Here is a 12,099-nt window from a genome sequence, read left to right as displayed (position 1 = left end):
TGCTCTCCATCAAAATTGGGGAAGGAAATGAGCTAAATCGCACTGCCACTTGTAAAGTGCTCAAGGCTGTCGCCAACGACAAGCTTAAACTTGCTTCCTTGCCACGAGTTCTTGGGCCTATAGTATATATCGCCTATAGCATAGTTCGTGTACCTATAATGACTATAGGTCAGACAAATGTGTATTAGCAACAACAACAACAAAGTTCGTAAACAACGTTTGGCACTATTATCGCTTATAACAAACATGCCAAATTTCAAAACGCTCCAATACATTAATTCACGCATACATTAGGAAATGTTGAATCAAACACTGTAAATTTTTGCAGTTATGCCTAGAAAATATTACATCTACTTTAATATGATGGTAAACAGTTTTATAGGTTATAATTCAAAATTGTTATTAGAAAATACAAAATAGTAAAATAGATAAGGAAAAATAAACGAATTTGATTTAGATTAAATGTAAATTTCAAATAATGAAGGAAGAAATCAAGAAAGTTTAATTTCAAAAGCGATATTATGAAGTATATGTGAAATTCAGTTAACACTGCCGGGTTAAAATTTTGACGGCTATATTGTATAAACACTAGTGCTTCAAAACTTGGTCGATACACATACATACCAATACAGCACAAGAAATTACATATACCGAACAGAATCAACTTGCTCGCTCAGTGCAATAATTAAATACAAATGCGGCGAATTTCAACTAGTTATTATTTTAGATAATGGAGTGAAAATGCAACAACTTTGGTTTGAACTTTGAATAGCGTCTGTTCGTAAAAAATTGGTTAGGGTTCTACTGTGAAAATGAACTATCAAGGTAGAAAAACAAGAAAGCCGAACTTCCTTTCTAAATTTATGCGAGTCCTAATGAAACAATAATTTTGCTGTGTTCATCTTTAATTAATATGGGTACCGATCAACCCAAGGATGTTAATTGACACCATTAATGGTAACAAGGTATATGTAAGGAAAGAAGAAAAATTCAGGCGCTCCTGATAAATTTGTTGAAATATTAATGAAACAGAAGTGCAGTTGACAAAATATTATTTTAACGGTTCCGAAGGCTGGTATGAGTGGACAAAAGGCGATCAATCAGAAGGTACATGAAAGTTCTTAATAGAAAATCAACAAATTATTAGCCAATAGTGAACTGTGTTTATAGTCGTAGCCATTTGTTAATGGATGAGTATATAAAGTTACTTGACGTTGTTACCCTTATATGGAATTTAAAAAGCATTTTTGAAGGAAACGGGTCAAATGTTTTAAAAAATGATTAAACAATTAGTATGTAGTCAATTTATGTCAGCATGCGTGTCGTACTGCAATTATAAGTAAACTGGTAGTAGCACTAACGTGGTTGCATGGAACTAACCTATAATTCTATTAAATTTATATTTATTAGAAATTCATATTATTAAGTCCAGGCAAATTTGCAAATTTATAGAATTACAAATATGGTAATTATCATTGAAATCTAACTTCAAATGCGTATACGTACCCTCAAATTGCTTTCAATTAAAATATTCTTAGTCTTTCGTTTGCTCACGATCACATCTAATTATATTTCGATGCATTTTCTGCACCTCAGATTTAATTAAGAATATCTCTCTTTGAAAATTCTCCCAAATAAGTTGAAGCTATAAGGCTTTGATCTAACAAATGGTTTTCGGTGACGCTTCTTATGTTTCCACGTATTGGATTATTTGAGAGAACGAACGGCATCATGGTAATATAACGTCTTGCAAAACCTCAAAATGTATGAAAATTCAGTAATCTACCTTATTTACTCAAAAAGTAGGACTAAATTTTTTGCGGTGCTTTTTCTCTAAAACGTGGAGATTTTGTTGTCGGGTACTTTATACAAGTAATAACCGTTGTAACGTCGCCATAACATTGCTGCTGGACTCCTCTCGAGAAAGATCACAGACTGAAAATTCTACTATAATGTTATTTACAAGTACTAACCAAACCTCTGGACGCTTAAAAGCAAATATGATATGATGTTTGGCAGAAACGTGTCATTTTGATCTTGGTTACATCATTTTGATGTAACCAAGTTCACTGTAGTGTTACAATACAGGGTTTGTCCGGAAAGTAATAGGACTAAATTTTTTAAAAACAGTTATTGACAATTTTGACGCATCAACTTAATAGTTTTCAAATTATGCCACTTCTGCATCACCACTCTGCCAATCACTGAAGTCTTCCTGGAACGCAGAAACTGGAATGCTCTTCAGCTCCCTCGTTACGGTCTCTTGAATGGCCTGAACCGAACCAAGGTGCCGTCCAGTCATGGCCTTTTTCAGTGAGGGGAAGAGGAAGAAACCCGAAGGATCAACGTCTGGGCCGTAGGGTGGCTGGGGAATCTGTGTGCTGCCATGTTTGGTCAAGAAGTCCATGACAGCAAAGGTGGTGTGGCTCGGCGCATTATTGTGATGAGCCTTTATGATTCAGCAGTTGCTGGACGGACGCGGACGACACGTTTTCTGAGTCTTTTAAGTACAGCTACAGTCCAGATGTCGCTCTTTCAAACTTCTTTCTCTTCCCTCGACTGACCTGAGTCATAAAAGGACGGCACCACGGCTGGGTGAAGGCCATTCAAGAGGCTGTAACGAGGGAACTGCAGAGCATTCCAGGGAGCCTCCAGTGATTAGCAATTTCGTTGGAAACGCTGTGTTGATGCAGAAGAGACATCTTTTGAAAACTATTAAGTCGATTTGTCAAAATTGTGAATAAACATTTAAAAAAAGTCAGTCCTACTACTTTCCGGACAAACCTTAAATAAAGGAAGTTTGACGGTTGAATACGAACAAGGAAACTATTTTTTCAAATTTCACAAGAAAAAGAAAATTACTTTTTCAAAAGCTTTATGTGATGTTTGTTGTTCTGAAATCTCAACCGTTAAATATTTCTACCGAAGGAATGAGATGTTTTGTTTAATCTAACTACGTAACACCGTATATATAAACTGCATAACTACGACTAATTTCAATAGCCACGTCTAGTTGAAAGATTTCAGTTTAGGTCTGCATCCACCAAATTGGTTTCTCGTATACTTGAGAAAAATAGGTAATAACTGAATTGTTGAATTTCCCTAGTACTCCTTTCTGTGCTACAAGGTTCGAATCCCGAGAACAGGCTGGCTGCATGGGTGTTTTCGTGGTTTTCCTCATGTGTAACGTGTATACGAGAAAGTTTCTCTTAAAAAGACCTCCAGGAAGGCATCCCTTCCATAATGCATATAGCTCTCGAGTGCTTTGCCGTAATGTAATAAACCAAACCAAACCTTTCTATGCCGCAGTTATCAAATACATGCAGTGTATCTATACCTGATGAGGTAGCTTGCCTTTCGTTCTAATAAGCAACAAATAAAATCTAACAAGAATCATGCTCTCGTCAAACATTCATCTACATTTTTATTTCTTAAAATTTATCATAAATTCAATGAAGTTCTTATATTAGAGAGGGTCTTGTTTTCAAGTAATAACAGCCCTTTAAAACTAATGTAATCGAAGTTGTAGACTGGTGTAAATTAATGTTGCTGAATGGTGCTCTTGCCAATAACTTCTTTCACGTTCTTCATGTACAGAGGACATATGATAATTTAATTCTGTCATCCATATATAATGAATGTATAAAGTTATTTTATTCTTTTCACGTGTATATGTTGACTTCATATTCTATATTTTTCTCTTAATTTCTAGCATAAATAATTTTCTTTTTGATTCAGAATTTCTGTCATGCTTACACCTAAAGATTAAGCGCAGTTTAGATTGTGTTTTATAGTATTCATATAAAAAAGTTTAATACTGTAGGTAACATATGTTTAATTTTCGTTTCAACAGCTTAAAATATGACGGAAACCATTGAAGTTACAGAATTTTAAATATATTAATTTAATTTTGGAAACTGCTTTATTTTGCCACAAGATTTTCTAGGGTACACACAACCATTTTATATATTAAACGAAAGTTACAAGCAGAATTTAAATAATGAATTCCGAATTTTCAATTGATTATTAAATATTAGAAAATATAATTAGTGACATATAGTAACAAACACCATAATCGTGAAACAGATTTATTGGTTATAACTAATACTTAGCTTAACTCTGCTGCTGCCCAGCATTTGATTTGATTTATTATGTTTTATCATAGAATATTTTGTAAAAATTATTTTTTAATTCTAGATACTTCAAAAATTTTACATAGTTTAACAAAATTTTTGTTGTCAGAGTTAAAAATCTGCTTACATCATAATGTCAGTACTGAAGCTAAACTTTCATATATATTATAAATTTTTGTATTCTGTTATTTACGCATGCTTTACGTGTTCCTTGAAAATGAAAGTGCACTATGCAATTCTTTTTCACAATATTCGCTAGATTCAAACTTATAAACCAAGAGATAAAATATGCTTTGTTCTGATTAATGGGTGTGGAACAATTTCAGGCTTAGTGCAGCTTACCATTAATATTTAAAGCAGCTCTCCTTTCAAGGATTATTCTGCAACTGTCCCAGGTTTGAATATTTGACTCACAAGCTGAAGCATTCCGTAAAACCTTTCGACTTTTTCAGTCTGTCATAGTAGTCACGCAGTTTGGGTATTTTATAAGGTGATGGATGGATTTATAAATATAAGATATAGTTAAATGTAGCAAGTCACGGATCTCTATTATGAGAATGGAAGTACCAATCCAGGCATGAATAGAGGATAGATTTCGACTTCAAAATAAAATGGCATCAATGGTTTCTGCATAGAAAGAAAATCCATTAAATCAATGGATGACGTTTCATACTAACTGGCGGATCTTTTACTGAAGCAGAATCATAAATGCCATCTCAAGTAGGAGTAACTTCACACGCTTAAAGTTGGAAGGTAAACAGTACTTGAATTTTAGACGCAGCAAATGAATAGGTGTGCTTAGAATTTATTGCATGTTAAAAATACATAACTTTTGGTGTTTTTAAAGTATTTTGTTTACTCGTACATATTTATTTATTTATAGGCAGTAGTCTAGTATGTTCAACATGACTGAAAAATATGACTATTATTATAATTCAGTGGCCATTAGTTTTCTTTAGGATTCTTAAAAACTGAATATCAGACTCAAAGCCCTGTGAGTAAATTGTAGTAAACATATTAATGACACAGTCAATACTAATTTATTAAGGAATCGCCGCACTGATAATATCTAGAGTGAAATTATCAAGAAGAAAATACTGTATGAAAAAAATATTTGTAATGTCTTAACACAAAAGCAAAGCAGCATGAAAAGGAATAATATTACATATCATGTTTTCCTTCTCTTCTTGTAACATCCTAGCGATTATTTGAAGGATGCAAAATACAAGCTGATTTGATTGCCTAAATGATTATTACAATCGAAAATTGGTTAATAACTGAATTAGCTCGCAAATAACTTCGTAATTAAGCAACAACCTAATAAAGTCAAGTGTTAAGTCAGGGCACTTATGTAATTATTGAATTAAATGTCTGGATTCGGTTCATTTACTCGTTACATGTTTAATTCGTGATGTATTACATACGCTATATCGCATTTCGTCAGGTTTAATGCATTGCAGATTTCATGAAGAGAAAATATTGTTGAAGTAAACTTATGTTTTCCAAGTAATTTATTTAACTGCAAAGATAAATGATTAAATGCAAGAGTTAAAAGAGTAGAAAATTATTTTACATCTAAAATGCACATATATATTTCTACTTTTTCATTTTTATAAAGGAATAAAACTTGTAACACTTGTAGCAATTTGATCATTATACATATAAAACAGAATTCCTTTACCAGTAAAGAAAATTAAAATGATTTTCATAAATACTATATAAAAATGGTCACAATTTGATCCTCTTCAAGCTTTAACAAGGTAATTTCTCCATTCCGGGAAAAGAAAAGAATGGCGAAATAATTCATGCTACTTAATAGTTTAAACTGTACTAGCAATAAATAGCAGTAAAAACTATGATATATTAGTTAGGAGTTAATAACTACCTAACTGTTTATAGTTTTCATTACAATGCTTTTGATAGAAGACTAATGCTGTATTTTATAAAGCAAACATCTTTAAAGTTTGAATATGATAGAATACATTTACAAACAGAAGAGGTAACAAAATTTTTACATCAACATTAAACTTATTTTTTTTTTTCATTTTTAATATGTTATTTACATTAACACATTCAGTAGAGCTGAAGAGAAATTTTCAAAATAGGACACTAGAGTGCATGCTATTAGTGCGGTACATATTTGGTTTAGTTTAGGTTAAGTTACGCTTCATTTTTATGCTAAAATCTCTCCGCTTTACGTTTAGTTTCGTCTACTCCACCAGAATATGTAAATGGGAAGCAGAAGTAAGAATTTAAGTTTAAAAGCGAGTACCAGCAATATTGTTATATAGCTACTGCACCAATGTTCTGTTTCTATACTTTGCCGTAAAAATCATGGGCACCAATGCAGTGTTACTACTTCCTCTTAGGGAGGAAACTAATGCAGAAACAGACAGGTGAAACCGTAACTAGCTAAATATCAACTGAGAAACTAAACTCTTAAGAGTTGGCTAATTACCAAACTTTTAGTGATCGTATAAGTGAATTTTTAATGCATTGCGTTGTAAAAATGCATTATATATATATATAAGAAAAACACAAAACAGATATAAAGAACACATAAGTAATAGGTTTCCAGATTAAATATCAGTTTATTCAAATTCCTCACAATAAAAATTAAATCTTATCCTCATCAGAGAGTCTAATTTCTTATTTGTGTTACCTTTTAATTAACTTATTTTAGACACAGGGGAATTCTTCAATTTGTCATTTACTTTTTGTTACATTTAAATTCATGATTTGCAAATCTATTACATGACTCTTTTAATTTAACGGGTACCCGATCTATAATTTCTAAGAGGTTAAGGAAAACATATTATTTGCAATTCACATCTGTTCTAAGGAAGATTACACAAACAACTTAAATTATTACATCCTAATTCATATAAAAACCTTAAGGTTTGTCTTGGTAATTTAGAAGGGGAAAGGGAAACAATTGAAAGCCTGAGAATTAATTTAAGATTCGACGTTGTTATTTTACATTCCAATGAAGTCGTTGAAACCTTACTTAAAGTTCAAACACAAAAAAATAGACTTATCTTGTAAGGACGTCTTGAAGTGGAGGACTCGTATCCTAATAAGCGTTGACTTCGGCGGGGCTCATTTTTACGGTCACAAATGGAAGTTTCAGAAGACATCGTCCTGTCCTGGCACCATTGGCGAAACACACACGCAGGTAACTGGTTTTCATAACGACGAAGCTATTTTACTCTGGAAAACAGAAACAGGAGCACTGCTGCCCAGCACGGCTGTCCGCCTGGTCTTGAAAGTCTTAAGTCACTCGCCCGGTTCAATTTCGCCTTTTAACCAGAACGCGGCAGGGGAGCATGTTTGCAGCTCCCGGCCAGAAACGTCTCTCTAGGCAATTACGGCTCGCCTGTTCTTGCTCATCCCAAGAGCAAGCTTCAAGAGTAACGTCCAAAGTAAGTTCCGCAAGCAAGTCTTGCCAAGTCTCCCACGAGAAGTGATTCAAACTCGAAAACGCGGCAGGGAAGCATCTCTCTTCGTAAATTACATCGTTTAGAACACTCAATCCCAGAGCAAGTTTCAAGAGTAACGTCCAAAGTAAGTTCCGCAAGCAAGTCTTGCCAAGTCTTCCACGAAAAGTGTCACACGAAAAAGTGATTCAAACTCGAATTTTCTTCCTCTCCTTCACAAACGCGGGCTCCCACTATGGCTTCAATTATCGCCTCCTTAATTTTTGCAAAATTTGCGTTTTCAACCCCTGAATGCGAAAATAAGGGTGATCGCGCATGCGCGCCCTTCTTCACTTAGCCAGCAACCGGACCCTCAATCGCCAAAAACCTGAATGACTTACATCGAAAGTCAAGTGGCAACCTCTGACCCTTCTGTCACGTACTTCCTGTCCTAAGGTCAACTGCACAATGAAATTCCTTCTAGAACATTCTAAAGGGCAAAGCGCGCGAAATCATGACTCAGAAAAATTGCCTCCCTTTCCCTGCTTCTTTTCACAATGTATCAAAGCTTGTACAAAAATTGCAAATAAAAGAAAAAATAAATAATATTCTTTTAAACTAAATAATATTCCCAGAAGCATCTGTTTTTCCCCAAAATTAAAGCATTAAAATAAATAATTCAGAATCAAATAAAATTAAGATTTCCATAAATCAGAAAATCATTCACCTAGTTTTTATAACGCTATCAGACAAATTCTCTACACAACAATATGAGTCTTTATTAGTAAAGTTTCTTTGTTACTATTCGACTAGAGTTAACGCTTCTACCACCTTAAGGCCTTTCATAATCATAGCTTCTTCGTACGGCATTTAGTTGAGACGAGTGCAAAAGAGTTGTAAAGTAAGTTCTTTCTTATGATGCATTCAGAAGCGAGCTGCCATTAGTTCTCTTCTGCAATAATTTTCAAAACTGGGTGTTTGACGCTGTTTATGAGTTCTTCGCATATTTAATTTATAAAATTTCTTAAATTGTTTTTGCAACATTAGCTGGGAATTCGTTGCATAAAAAGCGAAATAGTAGTATGATGCGAAAAATTTAAATGCTAGTTCACTGTTTTAAACCAATATAAAATCAAGGACATTACCCGTATTTTTATATAAAAAGCTTAATTAAATGTGTAATAGTTATGGTATTGAATAAAAAAAGGCACCAAGGCGTTTAGTTAAAAACGACGAATAAACGAATAACGGAAGTAAAAACTGATGACCAATACTGAGAAGAAAACAGTGTGTAGTTCTATCAATACTATACTGGAAGCACAGACCTCATAAGAGCATCAATGAAAGTTCGCAGGATCAGCACATATTTATTTAGAATGCATGTTTGCATCGTCATGGTGCAAGAAAAATCATGGAAATCTGTTTAGTATAGCCTAAGCAAGCCCGTAATGTATTTTGCAGATTTCAAGGGATTTTTGATAGTTATTCGATACATAGCAATGTTTCAGACAACATGGACTGTTTTTGAGCGTAAAAGCTGTGAGCGCGTTCATAAGAAGATTATCTATAACCTTTTATCCATAAGAATGTCATCAGTATTTATGGTAGCCCGAAAATGGCTAACGTATTGCTCATGGATGTCACCTCGATAGAGTTCTGCGTTCGCTGTGCCATTAGAATAAAAAGGTGTGGTCAATGAGAACATTCTATGCATACGGAAATCAAATTACCAGAGCTATATCTTTGTTCTTTGTGGCCGTTGCTAATCTGGTAGGAGTATCATATACATTTACCAACACTATTACTTTGAACAAAATGGTACTTAAAGCGCACACTCTTGCTTTAGCATCAGGTTTAAATAACTTTTAACTTAATTTAGCGAAGCCTTCCCATAAGAGAATTTTTAGGAATCGTCTTGCAGAGACATAATCTACACTCAGCATGTGGAAAACGGTTTGCGAGATCCTCGATTTTCTTGTGAATGATAAAAGTCCTGAGACTGCTGACCAGCGAATGAATTGTGGAGTCCAGCATGTAGACATAGGCAATAGATGTGTCACGAACAATAGTAGATCACGAACTAACCTCACTTAAAAGATGAGCGTTTCAGCCAATGGTCAGCGTTTGACTTCGATTCAGCTGCAGTATGAGCTGTGCATGTTGATACCTTGATGCACAAGGTGTTGTTTTGAAGTTCCGCTAAGAGCGCTTCCTAAAAAGTAAATGAAATGACTCCTAATTGATTTAAAGATACACGAATGGAAATTTATACACCCAGTTTAGGGAAGTTTAGTTTACAAAGATACAAAAGAGATACAAAAATACAAATACGATACAAACCAAAATAAGAATAAAATGAGATATGTACAAAGAATAAATGTATACGTGAATTGAAATAAAAAATGCTGTTTTAAACTTCATTCGAACAAACTAAAATTTGCATAACCATCTGGTTTGGATGAATTACTGTAACAGTCGCCAATGATATATGGGAAAGTACGCAACTTGAGACTTAACTGGTTAAGAACTTAAAACACGTGTCAGAATATATTCTAGTTTAAATTGGGTTACCTTTTATTCGGAAAACTTAATTTAACTTCTGTATTAAGAGTAAACTCTGTACTGTCTTTTAATAGTATTTCATAAAATGCTTAATTTGTTAAATCTGGCATGCGGGAATGCAAAGAAATAATTATACATACCAAAAATTTTGTAAACAGCTATTTAGTCTGCGGCGGACCACACAAAGATAAGAAAATCATACGAGTGTGGTACTCCACAAGTCGCAGTATTCGATCTGTTACAAGATGTGAGACGACAAACGACGACATCCCAGAGGCATAATTCTTTCAGTTACGGGTCCACTCAACACTTCAAGAATTATAACTGCACGGCCAGTGTCAAGGAATTTTAGCGATCTGCATTATGTCTGTAACCAAAGCCTCTCGATTTCAGAGAGGGCGACGAACCAAAGATCATCGTTCTCATCTGATATTGTTTCAACTATAACGAATCAGAGGACGTAAAATAAACCTAAAAATCAAGAAGGCGTGACTAATTCAAACTGCAAATTGTTTTAAACAAGATAAGAGCTTAGACTTGCTGATTCTAAGACCCTCAAATAATGAGGACAAAATTCTACAATTCTTATCTTACCTCTGGATTCAGTATTAATTGTTAATTGCCGTTATTGTACTCATAGTACAACTTCTTATATATTTATAATAAATTTATTTTTAGTTATATATGCAGTGAGTAACACGCAACCTAAACGGACTGCAAACCAGTCAGTTACCAATATTTACATGGAGTTGCCATACCAGTGCAGTGTACCATCATCAACCTAAGTATCCTTACAAAAATTTCTTCTAATTTGAGAACTGATTTTTAAAGAAAAAAAGAGTTTTCACGAGAATGTTTATAAGCTTCGAATCGTCTTTTAAAATAACCAGTTCAGTTTTAAATAAATTCCTTTCTTTCTGCTTATTTCCAAGCTCAACATCCCATGTATTTGAGTAATTTAAGAAAGAAAGAGGCTATATTATCTAGATTTTTCTAGCTATTTAATTTAAGCAGCGTGACTGTAAAGTTAGAATCGACTGTAAACTCAAAATCTGTCATGTAGATTTTCTTGGTATAGAAAAGTATGCAGAATTCTCGAATTAAAGGCTCCGGATGACTGTGTCTTAGATTTAACTGCTTATTTTGTATATGTGTTAAAGTTTAGTGGGTTACTTCTGTTTACGGTCTAATATATAAAAAAAGATTTATCTGCATGAAATAATGGAAGATGTCTTGTATTTTTGTTTGTTTTCATTTTTTAAATTTTCATCTGCTAGAATGAGTTGTTTTATGTTTGATAACGATTTTGAGCTTGAGGTTTAAACCATTCTTATTAAAAAAATTATTGTGTTAAAAGTTAAAACTTTGCTACTGTTTATAGAACTGAACTCCATAACTTCGTACTCCAGCCACAAAGTGCTCGTTAGCGTCGATGTATGAAGTTTATGTTTAGAGTCTGGAGCTTGATAGTGAGAAGCAGGAACTTCCACTAATAAAAATTTGCACTGAAATATTTTTCGAAATGATAATGCTTTAGATGCATGTATACTAAAACCATATTTTATAACAATATCATAACATCTAGTTAGGGTTTACATCAAGTAAGTATTATTGGAATTGGTATCAAGGTCCCACTGATTTATTCGTTTAAGGAAATTTACTTTAAACCTCCTTTTTAAGTATTTTCACACACATCTGCTTTCACTATCATCTGAAAGATTGCTCCGTAAAAGTGTAGAAATGCATTTATTTACACATCATAACTATCTTTCCTTTTTCATCTTACATCGCCCATCAAACAATCAAGTTGTTGAAACTGAAGGACAAGCGGTAGAGACGAGCTGATTGCTTGGATATTTTTGTTGCTTTCTTCATGCTTAACATAAATACGAATCAGATATTCAGTGTAAATGGTCTCTGAAAGTTTTCATTCAGAGATAGATAGAATTAGATTTCTTTGTCGTGAAAAATTACCTAAATACTTCTTC

This window comes from Stegodyphus dumicola, chromosome X1 (genome assembly GCF_044657685.1).
Source record: "Stegodyphus dumicola isolate Sdum_Otavi_A_Nest chromosome X1, ASM4465768v1".
Taxonomy (NCBI): Eukaryota; Metazoa; Arthropoda; class Arachnida; order Araneae; family Eresidae; genus Stegodyphus; species Stegodyphus dumicola.
Note: the sequence above shows the minus strand (reverse complement) of the source record.